This window comes from Scyliorhinus torazame, chromosome 17 (genome assembly GCF_047496885.1).
Source record: "Scyliorhinus torazame isolate Kashiwa2021f chromosome 17, sScyTor2.1, whole genome shotgun sequence".
Classification (NCBI taxonomy): Eukaryota; Metazoa; Chordata; class Chondrichthyes; order Carcharhiniformes; family Scyliorhinidae; genus Scyliorhinus; species Scyliorhinus torazame.
This window is the reverse complement of record NC_092723.1, coordinates 99,434,741-99,452,075: the sequence shown is the minus strand read 5'-3', so window position 1 is coordinate 99,452,075 and position 17,335 is coordinate 99,434,741. Positions and strand designations below refer to the sequence as shown.

Here is a 17,335-nt window from a genome sequence, read left to right as displayed (position 1 = left end):
ATACCAGGATATTCGTCCTTCAACACTTCAGTTGTCTGGTTTTCCACTGGCTTCTCAACCACAGTAGGCATCACTCCCACTTGCGATCCAGCTCTTTCATTACCCAAGATAAACTGTATTCCTGGACAAGATAGTTTCTCTATTACTCCTACTACCACTTCACTGGACTTTCCAACCTTACCTTATATAATGGAACGCTACTCCTCTCACCCTGAATTCCACATATTACCACCTTTTCTGACAACATTCTTCCCAAACTACATAATTCCTCATCTCTTACAATTAAAGATTGACTAGCTCCTGTATCTTTTAAAATTTTGACTTCTTTACCTGCTCCTCCTGATACACATGAGTAAACGTTACCCACACAAGTAAATTCTTTAAAGATATCTGGCACTTTCTAATCAATCACCTCTCGATCAGGCTGTACAATCTTTTGCACCTCCTTCGCTTCCCTTGGGCTTTCTTTACCATTCTAACAAACCCCACTGTCTTATCCTGTTTTACCACATTAGCCTTCCCAGTGCTTTTCTTCAACCACCAACATTGTGACTTTACATGTCCTAGTTTATTCCAGTGAAAACATTTAAAACTTTTCATTCCTCTTCCACCCTCCTAGATTTCTATTTTAATCTGAGGTACACTCTCTTTATTATTACCCATCAGATCACCTTTACCTTTACCACTTGAGTATTTCTCATGTCCCCAGTTTCTATCCCTCACAGGCTGCAATCGGAAACCAAACTTTGATTTATTAACTAATTCATAATCATCTGCCATTTCTGCTGCTAATCTCGCAGTTTTAATCCTCTGCTCTTCCACATGAGTTCTCACTACATCAGGATTTGAATTTTTAAACTCCTCCAAAAGTATAATTTCTCTGAGAGCTTCATATGTTTGGTCTATTTTCAAAGCCCTTACCCACCTATCAAAATTACTCTGTTTGAGCCTTTCAAACTCCATGTATGTTTGACCAAATTCTTTCCTTAAATTTCTAAACCTTTGTCTGTAAGCTTCAGGCACTAGTCCATATGCACCTAAGATGGATTTTTTCACCTCTTCTTAAGTTTCAGATACCTCCTCCGGTAGTGATGCAAACACTTCACTAGCTCTACCTACCAGCTTTGTTTGAATCAGTAAAATCCACATGTCCTGTGGCCATTTCGTTTGTTTAGCTACCTTCTCAAATGAAATGAAAAAGGCTTCTACCTGGGCCGAGAATCGGCAGGCCGGCCTTGTAGAGTGGCCCCCAACCGGCGCCGCGCCAACCACGCCGGCGCCAATGGCACCAATTCTCAGAGAATCATGTTCTGCAGTGAATCGCGTGCCGGCGTCGGGGCGGCGTGGCGTGATTCGCGCCAGTCGCAGGGGTTCTCCAGCCCAGCCCCGGGCTGAGAGAATCCCGCCCATATTGTTGGAACAATGTTGGAATCAATTATTTTTAAAAAAAAATTTAGAGTACCCAATTCATTTTTTTCAATTAAGGGGCAATTTCTGCGTGGCCAATCCATCTACCCTGCACATCTTTAGGTTGTGGGGGTGAAACCCACGCAAACCCGGGGAGAATGTGCAAACTCCACATGGACAGTGACCTAAAGCCGGTATCGAACCTGGGACCTCAGTGCCGTGAGGCAGTAGTGCTAACCACTGCACCACCGTACTGAAGCTAAATTTGCAGACAATATAAAAATAGATGGAAAGGCAAGTTGCGAGGGATAGAGACAGTTTGCAAAGCGATATTGATCGGTTAAGTAAATGGGCAAAATGTTGGCAAATGGAGTGTGGGAAATGAGAAGTTGTTCATTTTGGAAGGGAGAACAAAAGAACAAAGTATTATTTAACTGAAGGAGGACTACAGAAAGCTGCAGCACAAAGGGACTTAGGAGTACTTGTGCCCGAAACTCAGAAAGTTAGCACACAGGTGCAGCAGGTAATGAAGAAGGCTATTGGAAGCATTGTGAACTGTGGGGAGGGTAGTGATAGAAACATAGAAAATCAGAGGAGGGGGAGTCCATTCGGCCCTTCAAGACTACTCTGATATTCATTATGATCAGGGCTGATCACCCAACTCAATAACCTGATCCTACTTTCCCCCCATATCCTTTGATTCCCTTTGCCCCAAGTGGTATATTTAAGTGTTTCTTGAAAATATACGGTTTTGACCTCAACTGCTTCCTGTGGTAATGAATTCCATAGGTCGACCGCTCTTTGGGTGAAGAAGCTTTTCCTCATCTCTGTCCTAAATGGTCTACACCGTTTCCTCAGACTGTGACCCCTGGTTCTGGATACACCCACCATCAGGAACATCCTGCATCTACCCTCTCTAGTCATGTTAGAATTTTATAGGTTTTATGAGATCCCCCCTATATTCTTCTGAACTCCAGCGAATACAATCCTAATCGATTCAATCTCTCCTCATATGCCAGTCCTGCCACACCAGGAATCAGTCTGGTACTCCTTCTAGAGCAAGAACATCCTTCCTCAGATAAGGCACACCATATTCCAGGTGTGGCCTCGCCAAGGCCCTGTATAATTTCAGCAAAGCATCCCTGCTCCTGTACTCAAATCCTCTCGCTATGAAGGCCAACTTACCATTTGCTTTCTTTAGTGCCTGCTGCACCTGCATGTTTAACTTCAGTGACTGGTGTACGAGGACACCCAGGTCTTGTTGCACATTCCCCTCTCCTACTCTATAGCCATTCAGATAATAGTCTGCCCACACAACTTGGTGTCATCTGTAAATTTGGAGATATTAAACTGGATTCTCCGTTGGCGGGATCCTCCGCTTCACCCGCAGCGCACTCACGCCTGCGGATTTCCCGACGAGGTGGGGGTGCCAACAATGGGAAACCCTATTGACCTGCTGGCACAATGGTGGGTCCCGCTGCTGGCGGGGGGTGTGCTGCACCAGAAAACGATGCAGCGGTACAGAGAATCCCGCCCACTACATTTTGTTCCCTCATCTAAATCATTAATATATATTGTGAATCAGGGCGGCACGTGGCACAGTGGTTAGCACTGCCGCCTCCGGCGCTGAGCACCCGCGTTCGGTTCCTGGCCCTGGGTCACTGTTCATATGGAGTTTGAACATTCTCCCCGTGTCTGCGGGGGTTTCACCCCCACAACCCATAGATGTGCAGATTAGATGGATTGACCACGCTAAATTGCTCCTTAACTGGGAAAAAAAATTGGATACTCTAAATTTAAAAAAATATATATATATATATTGTGAATAGTTGGGGTCCTAGCAGCGGTCATTGCAGTAGCCCACTAGTCACTGCCTGCTAATTTGTAAAAGACTCATTAATTCCTACTCTTTGTTTCCTTACTGCCAACCAGTTTTCTATCCATCTCAATACACTACCTCTAATCCCATGTGTTTAATTTTACACACTAATCTCTTTTGCGGGACTTTGTCAAAAACCTTCTGGAAGTCCAAATATACCACTGACTCCCCCTCAAAAATTCCTTTAGTTATCTCATGGAAACATTTGGATTCTTAAGGAGCTTGACAGGGTAAATGCTGAGAGGATGTTTCCCCTTATATTTCCCCTTATAGGTTACTCTAGGACCAGAGGGCATCGTCTCAGAATAAAATAAATTTAATACTAAGATAAGGAGGAATTCCTTCTCTCAGTGGGTTGTGAGTCTTTGGAACTCCTTATCATGGAGAGCTGTGGAGGCAGAGTTCTTGTGTGTATTTAAAGCTGAGATGGATAGATTCTTGATCAGTAAGGGAATCAAGGGTTACAGGGAAAGGACAGGAAAGTGATGTGAGGAATGTCGGATCAGCCATGACCTGATTGAATGGTGGAACAGGCTCGAGAGGCCGAATGGCCTACTCCTGTTCCTATTTCTTAGGGTCTTACCTTTTTATTTAAATCCAACCTTTTGATTTTTCTTTAAATAGAAAACTAGCTACAAATTTCAAGATTTTGAATCCTAGACAACACAAATGTACCTTTACATTTATATGGATACATTTTTTTTTTTTTTAAATGACCTTGTATTGATGTGGTAATGATCTTGTATTGATGTGGTAAAGTTTCTGCAAATGAAATACACACCAACTAAATACGACTAAAATGTGGGTATAGCCAGAGATGGAGACCAGGGGCGAAATTCTCCTACCCGCCCCGCCACATTTCTGCGCCGACCGGCCGGCGGGAGTCTCCGTAAAACTGGCCGGTCAATGGGGTTTCCCATTGTGGGGCAGCCCCACGCCGTCGGAAACCCCCCCGGTGCCGGCAAAACGGAGACTCCCGCCGGCGGAGAATGACGCCCCATATGTTGTGTCAACATGGTGGGTTTAAAGCAGAATCTTGAAGGAGCTCATCCATTAATGGCCATCCCTACCAACTCTGTCTCCAAACCCCCTCCCTCTCCCTTGTCTCCACCATCGAAGGCCCTGTCTTAATCCACACAGACCTGTCATCACTCTCACTAAACCTCTCCTCAGAATAAGAAGGGCGTAGGGTGAGGGCTTTAAGTCCACAATTTCAAGTACGTAGCTGACTGGAGGGGGGAGTGCGGATATTAGATGAAGAATTGCCTTGGTGTCCTCATGCAGAGATGAGGGCACAGGTTGTCATTCTGCCCTCCAGGTTGATAATAGTTCTTGATAAAGGAAGGCGAACATTGGAAAATACCTCAGGGAAGTAAGTTTACTTGTCCTTTTTCCCTAATCAGCAAGTCATTTAGCCCCACAGTTTCATAATCTTTGTGAACTGGAAAAATGAAATTGCCATAACTACTATGATTTCCAGAGAGCTTTTCTGTGTAAAATCTTAGAGTAAAACACATTGATGTTCTGCAAAGGTTTTGGCAATGGGACCCTTTGATAATTCAGGAAATTGTCAAGAGCTGAAGGTTTCTACTTAGCGTTAGAGGTATTAAGGTGGACCATGCCCAGGAGTGATTCATACATCCATATCAGATTTCTACTTGCTCAAGACATTATTGTAGCTGTCTGTTGGCATTACTTACTGTTTCAGCACTCGGGTTACAAAATGTCAGTGAACTGCTACCATTGATTCAAGTTGTTTAGGCACATATTTAATACAATATTTGTTCTGATTTTGTGACCCAAATGAAATGAAAACTCCACAGGCAAATACCAATTTCAATAATGAGAAAGATTTTGCTACTTTTCAATGTTTATTTTTATATACTTATCTTCACAAAAATGTTCTTTTCATTCCTCATTCCATTCTTATTGGTCCATGCTTTCTCTAGTTGCCGCCTTCATCATCTTTCATTGTACCATTTACCACACATCAACTTCAAGGTCTGGTAAGTAATTTTCTGTGAGGCATCCACCTGCATTGATCTATAAGGTTTTGCTTTGAGAATTGAGGCTGGTAGTCCTGCCCCCCATCAACACCCCAATTTCCTCCCTTACATTCTGACCAGAAATGCCCATTCCTATTCGATGTTTGGCTCATGGATTGGAAAGATATATAAATAATGATTAATTAATTAATTAATGCCACCAATCAAAAATGAATATCCATTATAATAAAAATTTGGTAAAGTTTTCAGAAACCTGTATAAAATATTTTCTACAATGCAGACTGTAGATTTTCAATGGAAATTCCCACCTTCCAGTCATAACAATAATCTTTATTAGTGTCACAAGTAGACTTACATTATTACACTGCAATGAAGTTACTGTGAAAAGCCCCTAGTCGCCACATTCCGCCACCTGTTCGGGTGCACAGAGGGAGAATTCAGAATGTCCAATTCACCTAACATGCACGTCTTTCGGGACCTGTGGGAGGAAACCGGAGCACCCGGAGGACACCCACGCAGACACGGGGAGAACGTGCAGACTCCGCACAGACAGTGACCCAAGCCGGGAATCGAACCTGGGAATCTGCCGTTGTGAAGTAACAGTGCTAACCACTGTGCTACCATGCTGCCCAGTAGAATATACTCTGGTATTGATTACTTAAGAAGACTATTGTCTGTTAAGAATCTTATCAGGAGGTTCTCCCAGTCAGGGCTCATGGGCGTCATTCTCCGAACCCCCAGCGGGTCGGGGAATGGCCGTTGGCCGCCGTGAATTCCGCCCGCCGAAGTCTCCGAAGGGAGAAAAGTCGGCGGGGCGTTAATGGCGCCGCAGACGTCGGAGAATGGCACGGGTGGGCGCAAGCCAGCCCATTTTGGGCCTGCCGATATTCTCCCGTCCGGATGGGCCGAAGTCCCGTCGACGTGATGACGGGTCACGTCGACGTAAATCAAACCTCCTTTTAATCGGCGTCAACCTGTGCTCCAGGTTTATGCCGACCAGCGTGGAGGTGGGTGACGGCCTGGGCGGTTGGCCGCTGGGCAGGCGATGGCGTGGCCGCAGTCTGAATGTGTGGGGAGAGGTGTGTGTAGGGTTATGTGTGTGTGTGTGCGGGGGGGGGGGGGGGGGTGGTTAGAGTGGCTGGGGTCCGGGGGAGTGCTGGGAGGGGGGGTCAGTGCCGGGGAGGGCCGGGGAGGAGGATGGGGGGTCCATGCGGGGAGGAGGATGGGGGTCCGTGCCGGGGAGGGGCGGGGAGGAGGATGGGGGGTCCATGCCGGGAGGAGGATGGGGGGTCATGCCGGGTAGGGGGATGGGGGGTCCGTGCCGGGAGGGGGATGGGGGGGTCCGTGCCGGGGAGGAGGATGGGGGGGGTCCGTGCCGGGGAGGGCCGGGGAGCAGGATGGGGGGTCCGTGCCGGGGAGGGGGGTGCGAGGGCAAGTGAGTTGGTCATCTGGCCAGGTGCCAGCATCAACAGTTGGACCCATGCGGTCCATGCCACCTGGCTGGGGGGAGGAGGGGGTTGGGCAATGATGACATGTCGTCCTCCCCCCCCCCCCCCCCCCCCCCCCCCCACAAGGCCGTCATGTTTTCCGGTCAGCAGCGATGTTGGCCGCCGTGGCAAGAGCCAATGTCTATGTTGCCCTGGATGAGGAGGAGAGGAGGCGGAGCGTGCCAGAGAGGCTGCCAGAGAGGCGTGCCAGAGAGGCGCAGGCTGCCGCAGAGGGGCAGGCGGCAGCCGCCCAGGCTGGAGGGACACCTGACCGACAGGATGAGGAGGGGGAGGAGGACGTCGCGGCCCCATGGCAACGGAGGCACCCGAGGGCGCCGTGTGTGTACCGGCCCCGGCAGTCATACCAGGACCTCACGGACCGGGAATACAGGAGGAGACTCCGGATGAGGCGGAAACCGTGGCACACATCTGCCACCCGCTGGCACACTTGTCACCGCGTGGCACTGGCGGGGGACACCCTCTCCCCGTGTCCGTCAAGGTTACGGTGGCCCTGAACTTTTATGGCAACGGGGTCATTCCAGCACCGAGTGGGGACCTGTCCGGCATATCACAGACATCGGCGCACCGGTGCATCCGGGCAGTGGCAGACGCCCTATATGCCATGGCGCACCGCTACATCCGCTTCCCTGTGGACCGGGCCAGCCAAGATGCCCAGGCCGTGGGCTTCTCTGCTGTGGCCGGGTTCCCCATGGTCCAGGGCGCGATTGATGGGATGCACATCGCCGTGCGGCCACCTGCAGATAACAGGGCCATGTTCACCAATAGGAAGGGGACCTATTCGATGAACATACAGGTGGTCTGCGACCACCGCATGATGATCCTGCACGTCTGCGCCCGTTACCCGGGCAGTGTACACGACTCATACGTGTTGTCGCGGTCATCCATCACCGGCATGTACGAAGGACGCCATCACCGGCTGAGGGGCTGGTTGCTGGGCGACAGGGGCTACCCATTGCGATCATGTCTGATGACGCCTGTACGGAGGCCACGCAATGAGGCGGAGAACCGCTACAATGATGCCATGTAGCGACAAGGGGAGTGATAGAGAGGTACTTTGGCGTGCTGAAGATGCGTTTCAGGTGCCTGGACCTCTCTGGGGGCGCCCTCCAGTATCGGTCAGATAGGGTCGGCCGCATCATTGTGGTGTGCTGCGTCCTGCACAACATAGCCAGCAGAGGGGCGATGTGCCGCAGGCAGAGGAGGGCGGAGTGGAGGAGCAGCAGGAAGAGGCGCAGTCCTCCCCAGATGAGGGGGATGGGGCAATGATCAGGTCAGACAGGCTAGACACGGGCGGGTGGCTGTCCACCGTTACCGGCTGGGCCAGCGGGCACGGGACAGGCTGATAGCCGCCCGCTTCACTGACTAGATGGGCGTGGCAATCGGGTAGTATGGCCACAGACCGCACACCATGGCAACAGCCGACCACCCACACCCCCCACCCATCCACCCACCCAGCACCCTCACCCCCCTCCCCAACCCCACCCACCCCACCCACATGCACACCGCCTCCCCATTGCTGATCCACCTGCGGCACCACGGCCGGGCTCACACATTTGCCGGTGGACGCGTGTCTATTGCAGGCCATGGAGGATGATGACAACCCGCCCTGCGATGAGCTCCTGGCTCCACATCGTTGGACTATGTCTGACCCATGGCCACAGTACCACCATCCACCCGGACCATCCCTGCATGCGGCTGTGACACTGCAGCGCACGGTCCCGTCCTCTGCCCGGGGGGATGTTGATGGCGGCCCAGGGGGAAGGGGGCAGACTCAACGGGGGCTGAGGCAAGACCATCCCTCATACACATACTTGCGCTCAACGTACATGACACCCCCGCACGCTTTGAACAGAGCACAAAGGCAGCTTCTGTAGGTGTAACATTTACTTTAATAACCAAAGGAGTTCATGCACGTGCCATAGCCCTTAAAACTCATCTGTGCCCTGCACCCGTGCTAACTTACTCAGTGTCTAATTGTTTGGCCTTACGGACCCTGTGACTACGTCTACGTGGTTCCCCAGACGGTACAGCAGAACTGGAGGTGGTCTCCTGTGATTCCTGCCCTCTGACACGGGATCCCTTTGGCGGCCGTTTCCTGGGGCGTCCTGGCCTAGATGGGCCAGGCTGCGGCCCGGGCGACTGGGATGGCGAGCTGCCAGCCTGTCCTGCCCGTTACCCACCCGATGCACCTGGGACGGAAGGGGGGGAGTCCGAGGTGTCGCGGTGTTCCGGGACCTCCCCAACAGGGGGACCCGGGACGGACCACAGCACCTCCTCCTCCCTCGGGGTGCCCGATGGCCCCCAGGCCTCTACATGGGTGGGGGATGCGAACGGACTGGCCATCTGACGCCCCCCCGACATCTGGCGCTGCCAGTCTTGGAGGCCCGTGCTGGTATCGACAGGGGTCTGCAGGTTTGCAGCCATGGAGCTCAGGGGATTGGCAAACCCTGTCTGTGACTGTGCGACGCCGGCTCGCACATGGCCAATGGCGCCGATGCCCTCAGCGATGGCCTGCAGAGACTGGGCTATGGCCTGCTGAGACTGGGCTATGGCCTGCAGAGACTGGGCCATGGCGTTGAGCGCCTCTGCCATCTGGCGCTGGCACTGGTTCATAGCCTCCTGTGAGAGGGCAGCCATGTCCTGGGCCACAGACGCCGCCTGCACGGAAAGCCCCAGGCCTCGCAAACCGTTCCCCGTGTCTGACACCGTCGCACCCATTGCCTCCTCCGCGGACGCCACCCGTGCGGTGTCGGCCTGGGTGGCACGTATGACCGGCACCACTCCCAGATCCTGGACGCGGGTGGACTCCTCCACCTCCGACTGCAGCCGTCGCAAGCCGCCCATCACCCTCTTCGCTCGTCTCTGGTTCGGTGGTTGCATCGGATCTATGGGTGGGTGTGGTAGCTCCAGGAACCCGGGATCCATCTGGGCGGCAGATGTTCGCTTGGGGTGGGCTGCCCTCCGACCGCCCGGCCCCCTCTGCTGCTCCTACCTCCGCCTGCTGTACCGGGACGGCTGTGTTGTGCGCACCAGTGAGTGTACCAGACGCCTCATCACTAAAGTGCCCAACCGAGGTGAGTGTTTCTGCGATGGTGGAGGGTGTTGGTGACAGCAGTGGCATTGTGTCGTGCTCTTCGTCCCACTCTGAGTCCATGGCACTTTGGGGTGGCAGTTCGTCTCCGCCCATCCAATCTGTGTCACTGTCCGGTATTTTGTTTTCCTGGGTAGTGCTGTCCCGGGTAGGGGTGTCCTGGGTAGTGGTGTCCTGGGTAGTGGTGTCCTGGGTAGTGGTGTCCTGGGTAGTGGTGTCCTGGCTCGGCTGTGACGGGGGCCTGTGGCTGCCCCTCTCGTTGCTGGGTGGCACACGCGTGCGTCGTCGCACCCGCACGAGACGGGGGCGTCGTCTCCCTGTTGCTCCAGGTCTCTCCGTCTCCCGTGGTCTCCAAGGGACATCCTGCGGGCGTCGCATGCCGGAGGGTCCGGGTCTCTCTGTCTCCCGTGGTGTGCGAGGGGCATCCTGCGGGCATCGCATGCCGGAGGGTCAGGGTCTCTCTGTCTCCCGTGGTGTGCGAGGTGCATCCTGCGGGCGTCGCATGCCAGAGGGTCCGGGTCTCTCCGTCTCCCATGGCCTCCGAGGGGCATCCTGCGGGCGGTCTGCATCTGCGGGGATGGGTGCCTCGACGTTTGCTCCTGCGATACACAATGAAGCATGCATGGTTAGACACGCAGCCAGGCAGTGATCAGGTGATATGGGGGAGGGGGATATAGGGGAGGGGGGATATGGGGACGGGCTGTCGGTGGCTCACTTGCTAGTACGCCCCCGACCTCTGCATCAGCAACCTCCCGGTCCTCAGGTCCGCCAGCCAGTTCCAGGGCCCTTTCCTCGTGTTCGGTCAGTGGCCTCTCATCAGCGGGGCCTCCTCCAGTCCTCACATGCTCCCTATTGTTGTGTTCACGCTTCTCCTGTGGGGTTTGGTGGCAGGGGTAAAAGGCAACACTGTTAGGCAGGTATATGAATGCACGCCATCGGTTGCGCGTGTATTGCAGAGGTTAAGGTTAGGGCTGGATTCACTTGGGGATATGGGGGATATGGGGGAGGGGAGATATGGGGGAGGGGGGACATGGGGAGGGGGATATGGGGAGGGGGGATATGGGAGATATGTGGGAGGGGGGATATGGGGGGGGATATGGGGGATATGGGGAGGGGGGATATGGGGGAGGGGGGATATGGGGGATATGGGGAGGGGGATATGGGGGAGGGGGATATGGGGAGGGGATATGGGGGAGGGGGGATATGGGGGATATGGGGGAGGGGGATATGGGGGAGGGGGATATGGGGGATATGGTGGAGGGGGATATGGGGGAGGGGGGATATGGGGAGGTGGGGATATGGGGAGGGGCATATGGGGGCTTTGGGGGAGGGGGGATATGGGGGAGGGGGATATGGGGGATATGGATATCGGGCGGGGGGGGGATGGGGCTCACCCTGGCTGCTCTGACGAGGCCGTTCACCTTATTGTGGCACTGGGTGCCTGTCCGTGGTGTCAGGGCCACAGCGGTGACGGCCTCTGCCACCTCCCTCCACAGACGCCGGCTGTGGCGTGGGGCAACTCTGCGGCCGTGCCCGGGATACAGGGCCTCCCTCCTCTGCTCCACTGCGTCCAGGAGCGCCTCCACATCCCGTGACTGGAACCTTGGGGCTGAGCGGCGGCCGGCCATCCGGTCGGGTGTTCCGGTCGGGTGGGGGGGAGCAGCGCGTCCTTATGAGCCGTCACACCGTGCGGCGTGTATGACGCCGCACGGCGTGAACCACGTGAGCAAGCGCGGATCCCGTCACGTCGCTTCTAGCCCATTTCGGGCCGGAGACTTCGCGACTTTTTTGGCGGCGTGATGCAGGTCGGATTTGCGCCGTTTTTTGCCGATAACGGAGAATTTCACCCCATATCTTTGTTGTAATTTTAAGTCTGGGCAACTGATATTATGTTACTCAGTCTCCTCACTCTTCCCTTTCTCCTTCAAACATGCTCCGCGGGGCGTATAATCTTTGGAAATTGGGAAATGATGAACTACTGATTCGGAGGTCGGCCACCTCAAAATACCTGTCAGTGATTTTCTTTTAAACAAAACACATAAAGTGGTGTATTACGTAGTTGACTGCTCAAGGATGACGCCACTTTGGGCCTTTATCCTGGAGTGTTCCCTTAACAATTTATTACTTTCATTGTTAGTTACTAAAGTTGCTTGAATGAGGGTGCCAGTTTTCAGGGCCTTGTTACCTCATCAAAGCTTCTGACTCAGTCGTGTGGGTAAGGGTTCATGAAGGAAATAGTTTAGAGACTAATAGCTTGAAGTATTGTATTTTTAATTAATTAATTAATTGGGAGACTCTAAGTTTATTTACCTTTCGAAAGCCAATGTAGCCGAGCTTTGTGAAGCCGCTCCTCTACTAGAATTGAAAGAAGTTGGTCAGTGTGTAAACTTAACTCGTACAGAAGTATTTTACCCAGGGATATGGGATTGTTATTTTTGCAAACTCTTCAATAAAAGGATGGAGTATACTGATATGAAACAAACACTTGCATTATATCGAATTCCTTTCTTCACTATTTGAACAGAAATGTTAACCTGTTTGTTTTAAGTGAATTGACAATTTTGTTCAAAAAAAAGCAGCAAAGAATTTGATTCCTGCACATTAAACCTGCATTATAACATCAGCTCCAGTCATTTGTACTTGGCAGTAATCACCAGAAATGGTTTAGGAGAATTGTTCATCTTTGCTGCCCACACATTATGCAATCTGCACAATTTTCATCCCTTTGAAATGAAGAGATGAAAATTGGCTGGAATCTATAATGGGCAGGCAATCCACTCCATTAAGAGGAAAATACAGCAGATTCTGGAAATCTGAAATAAAAACAGAAAATGGTGGTATCTGTGCCCGGCGACCGGAAATTCCCACCAAGATCAATGGACTTTTAGATGGTCCGCGCCCTGACTGTGGCAATTTTGCAGTGGGCGTGGCCGAAGAATCCCGCCTGTAATGTTTGGATCTAAATTACCCTCCGATAGACCCCTCCTGAACAATGAACAGCTAGTAAACTGAACCAGAAATGCCAATATTGGACAGTCAGGGACTACTTCCAAGACTTCGAAATCTTGGGCGGGATTCTCCGGCTGCATTCGCCTGGCAACTGAAGAATCCCGCCCAAGGTCAATGGATTTTTCCATTGTCGGCATCTCGCCCGTGGTGTTCTTGCGGCGGGCAGGGCGGAAGAATCCAACCCCTTGTCTAACTACCTTTTCCCGATCAATACCCTTATAATTCACCTAAATTTATGGGGCTGGATTCGCTGCAATCCCACGCTGAAATCGCGTTTGGTGTAGATAATCCAATTTCACGGCAACATTGGGCCCGGCGCCGGACTGGCGATTCTCCAGGACCTGAGAATCGGTGTGTTCGTGGAGTACTCTGAGCGGCTGGGGGGTCATTGCCAGAGGCCCGCCCAGCGATTCTCCCCTCACAGCCGGCCGAGTTCCCAACGGCATGGTTCTAACCACCTATCGCCGTTTGGGAAGCTCGCGTAGCGGCTGCGGATTCAGTCCGCGGCCACCCTGGGGGAGGGGCGGGGGGATCGGGCCTTATGGGCAGCTGGGGGACAGATCGGGCCTGTCGGATCGTCGGGCATGCAGCCGATCGGCGGGGGGGAGGGCCTACATTTTGCAGCTGCTTCCGCGGTCCGGGTCCGCCATGGCGCGGCCACTGGAGGCCACCGCCGTGCGCATGCGCTGATTTGAAATGGGACGTTGCGGGGCCCGAATCTGCAGCTAAAGCTGCATGAATCACTCTGGGTCTCTGCTAGCCCCCTGCAGGTGAGTGAATTGGATAATCTTTTTTATCGGAAACTCGGGAGTGAAACACTAGGGTCGGAGAATGACTGTTGGCCGCCGTGAATCCCGCCCCCGCCCCCGCCGAAGTCTCCGCTCCCGGAGATTGGGCGGGGGCGGGAATCCGGCCGCGCCGGTTGGCGGGACCCCCCGCTGGATTCTCCGGCCCGGATGGGCCGAAGTCCCGCCCAGGAATTGCCTGTCCCGCCGACGTAAATCAAACCTGGTATTTACCGGCGGGACCAGGCGGCGTGGGCGGGCTCCGGGGTCCTGGGGGGGGGCGTGGGGCGATCTGACCCCGGGGGGTGCCCCCACGGTGGCCTGGCCCGCGATCGGGGCCCACCGATCCGCGGGCGGGCCTGTGCCGTGGGGGCACTCTTTCCCTTCCGCCTCCGCTACGGCCTCCACCATGGCGGAGGCGGAAGAGACTCTCCCCACTGCGCATGCGCGGGAAACTGACAGCGGCCGCTGACGCTCCCGCGCATGCGCTGGGAGACTGACAGCAGCCGCTGACGCTCCCGCGCATGCGTCGCATTTCCGCGCCAGCTGGCGGGGAAACAAACGCCATTTCCGCCAGCTGGCGGGGCGGAAATCCCTCCGGCGTCGGCCTAGCCCCTCAATGTTGGGGCTAGGCCGCCAAAGATGCGGAGCCTTCCGCACCTTTGGGCCGGCGCGATGCCCGTCTGATTGGTGCCGGCTTTGGCGCCAGTCGGCGGACATCCCGCCGTTGGGGGATAATTTCGCCCAAGCGTTTTTACGCCGGGGTGGGGACATAGTCACAATTTGGGAGAATCCAACCCAGGGCTTCAGAGAGCGTTCAAGCTGTTACAAAGCAGCAAATTTCATCCGGGAATAAACTGAGCAAATAAACAATTTTGAACAGAATTCTAACTTTCTACCTGATGGAAATCAGATCGAGAATGTACAGGAGAAACACAGGAATTTCTCAACAGGAGAAAGACCAACAAAAACCAACAAATAATTTGTACGTTCATAAGATATAGGAGCAGAATTAGGCCATTTGACCCATTGAATCTGCTCCGCCATTCTATCATAGCTGATATGTTCCTCATCTGCTACCTACAATGCTACAGACCAAGAGCCCGCTGGCAAAACCAGCCAGAGCATCTCTTCCCTAGAACACATGACCTAGGAGCAGGAGTAGGCAATTTAGCCTCCCAAGTCTAAACATCTTCAATGTGATCACGCCTGATTCCATCCTGGCCTCAACTCCACTGTCCTGCCCGTTCTCCATAACCCTTCAACCCATTACCAATTAAAAATCTGTCGAACTCCTCCTTAAATTTACTCACTGTCCCATCCCTGCAACCTTCATCGAACCCGTCCCTTCATCGAACCTTTCCTCCCCAACTCATCAACGGCCTAAACTAGGATTGAACCCAGTACCTTTTTGGTCACAAGCAGAACCTAACAACATGGTTACCAGGTTACATGGTGCTTTGAATATGAAACCCGTTACAAATTTGTGACTAATTAGAAATGTATTTGGAAAGGAAAAGTTAAGGAGCAAACAATCACACTGAAGACATGACTGAAAATAGAACTTAAAGGGGTAGGCATAAGAGCAAGATAGGAGAGTGAAGAAATGAGTGTGCGTAATTTCTTTCTGCCCTCAATTCCTTTCCATGCTAATATTCATTTCCCTTGTATAAATCACGGTTTGCAAAGATTTTTTTGATAAATATTTTTATTGTAAATTACATTTTTACGTTGTACAGGAGGTGATTGAAAGGGTTATTATTTACAATTTACATGGTATTGCTTTTTGGTAACCCCTCTCCCCACTTTTCTCTCTTCCCGCCGCTTCCCTCCTCCCCTTTTCTACTATTTTTGGATCCTACCTTAGGCCCTTTCCTCTGCCGTAAATGGTTTATTTATCATTCGTTTTGCTCTTATAGCATTGTGGGAGCCCCCGAGTCATTCTCTCCCTGGGTTCCCTCCTGGTATTTCCTTGGGTCTCACCCCCATTGCCCCCCCATTCCTGTCATCGTTTGCATTGACATGGAGTGTTGAATGTACAGTGCAGGGCTGGTGAACTTGTGGAGTTCAAGAACTATGTTGAGTCTTATTTCCATCCACTTTCTTGGAGGTCCGGTTAGATCCAGTACCCGGCGGTCAGTGGCAGAAGGTCACAGCCGGTGACCCAAGGAAACAACCACAGCGGTCAGCTGAGGCAGGGTATGGTGAGGGGGCGGTCCTGGAGGTGGGTATGGTGGGAAAAAAGCCAGAGCCAGGGAGGACTATGGGTCTCGAAGGACTGCTACCTACAGACTGCTCGGGTCTCCTCAGGTCCAAGCTCTCACTTCAGGCAAATCTGTCCTGAAGGTCAAGCGGTCAGTGCTTCGATCCCAGCTCAGGAGTCCAATTAAAGTTGCAGTTAAGGTCCTGAGGATAACACTGGGAGTCCATCTATATTTTTAAACATGATCCTGTTGCATTCCTACAGGTTGATATTGGGACACAGTGGGAAGGCAGTGTGATCAGAATGGATGTGTGACTACCCTCATGTTACCTAGTCCCCTTCCACACACCCCTTCCCTTTTCTAGGTAGCAGCTGAAATTGGTGTTGATATGTCACATGGCTGCTTTGATATAATAAAATAACATCCGCAGTGGATGTGGAAAGTTACAGAGCCCACCATAGATTATATTTGTCATATATTGTTGATCTCTCACTTTACTAACTTGCTTAAGATATGAGCTACTTCCATTATCTTTACAGTTTTAATTATTTGCTGCAACTCACAGGGTAATTCAAATAAACACAGGGTACTCTCATCAACATGAAAAATATTTTAAACAAAAAATACGCTTAGTAAGCTCAAAATGTCTACTTAATGAATCATCTCTAAATATTTAAATGATTTTATGTGTTTACTTATTTATTGGCTTTGCGTACCTCACAGTTTTTGTTTCATTGCCGAAGTCACGGTTTCTGAGGAGCGAAGTGAACTCGGCCATTTTGAAAAGCTACACACAAACACTTCACACTCCAAATCGCACTGGACGAGGCAACCTAAAACTCAAGGCCTGGCTCCAGGTGGGACAGATGCATCGGAAGGAACTACTAGCAGTCATTTGCAACATGAATGAATCAATTTTACAGATTTGACTCATGATTATTTTCAAAACCTAGTCCATTTTCATGTAATAGGAACAGAAAGTGCTGAAAATACTCGGCTGCTGTGGCAGCCCCTGTCGAAAGAAAAACATTTCAAGCTGAACATGACCTTTGTTCAGAACGACTTTCAGGACATAGTTTTATGTGTTTTTTTTATTGTAGATGTTGTTTCGAGCCAGATAAATGCACCTGAAGTAAGAAATAAAGAAAAAAATGACAGGTGTAAACTTTGAAGGAATTACTAGAGCAATTTGGTCAATTTTGTTTGTGAATGTTCTCTCTGCGATAGTTTTTGATCATCTCTTGATTTGTTCAGTGTTAACAGAACAGATCCATTACATTTTTGTGCCATGCATGACTCTTTATTCTATGAATGCGTAATGTTTTGAGGATGTGACACCTTTAGCTGTGACTCTTTGATGTGTTGAGTATACTTCCTATCTCAGTGGAGCATTCACCTGATGGATTCTCCTGCTGAGATTAGGGGAATATATTTTCGAGCTTGGAT

General features: G+C 51.7%; 1 long non-coding RNA gene across 1 annotated transcript; it reads right to left on the bottom strand.

The window, feature by feature from the left end:
• Positions 1 to 5,168: 5,168 nt before the first annotated feature.
• On the bottom strand, positions 5,169 to 16,894 carry LOC140393557 (uncharacterized). Its single transcript, XR_011935661.1, has 3 exons — positions 16,606 to 16,894; positions 12,202 to 12,246; positions 5,169 to 5,319 (listed from the first exon to the last, which is right to left on the bottom strand). It is a non-coding gene; the product is annotated as an uncharacterized lncRNA (long non-coding RNA).
• Between the last annotated feature and the right edge of the window lie 441 nt (positions 16,895 to 17,335).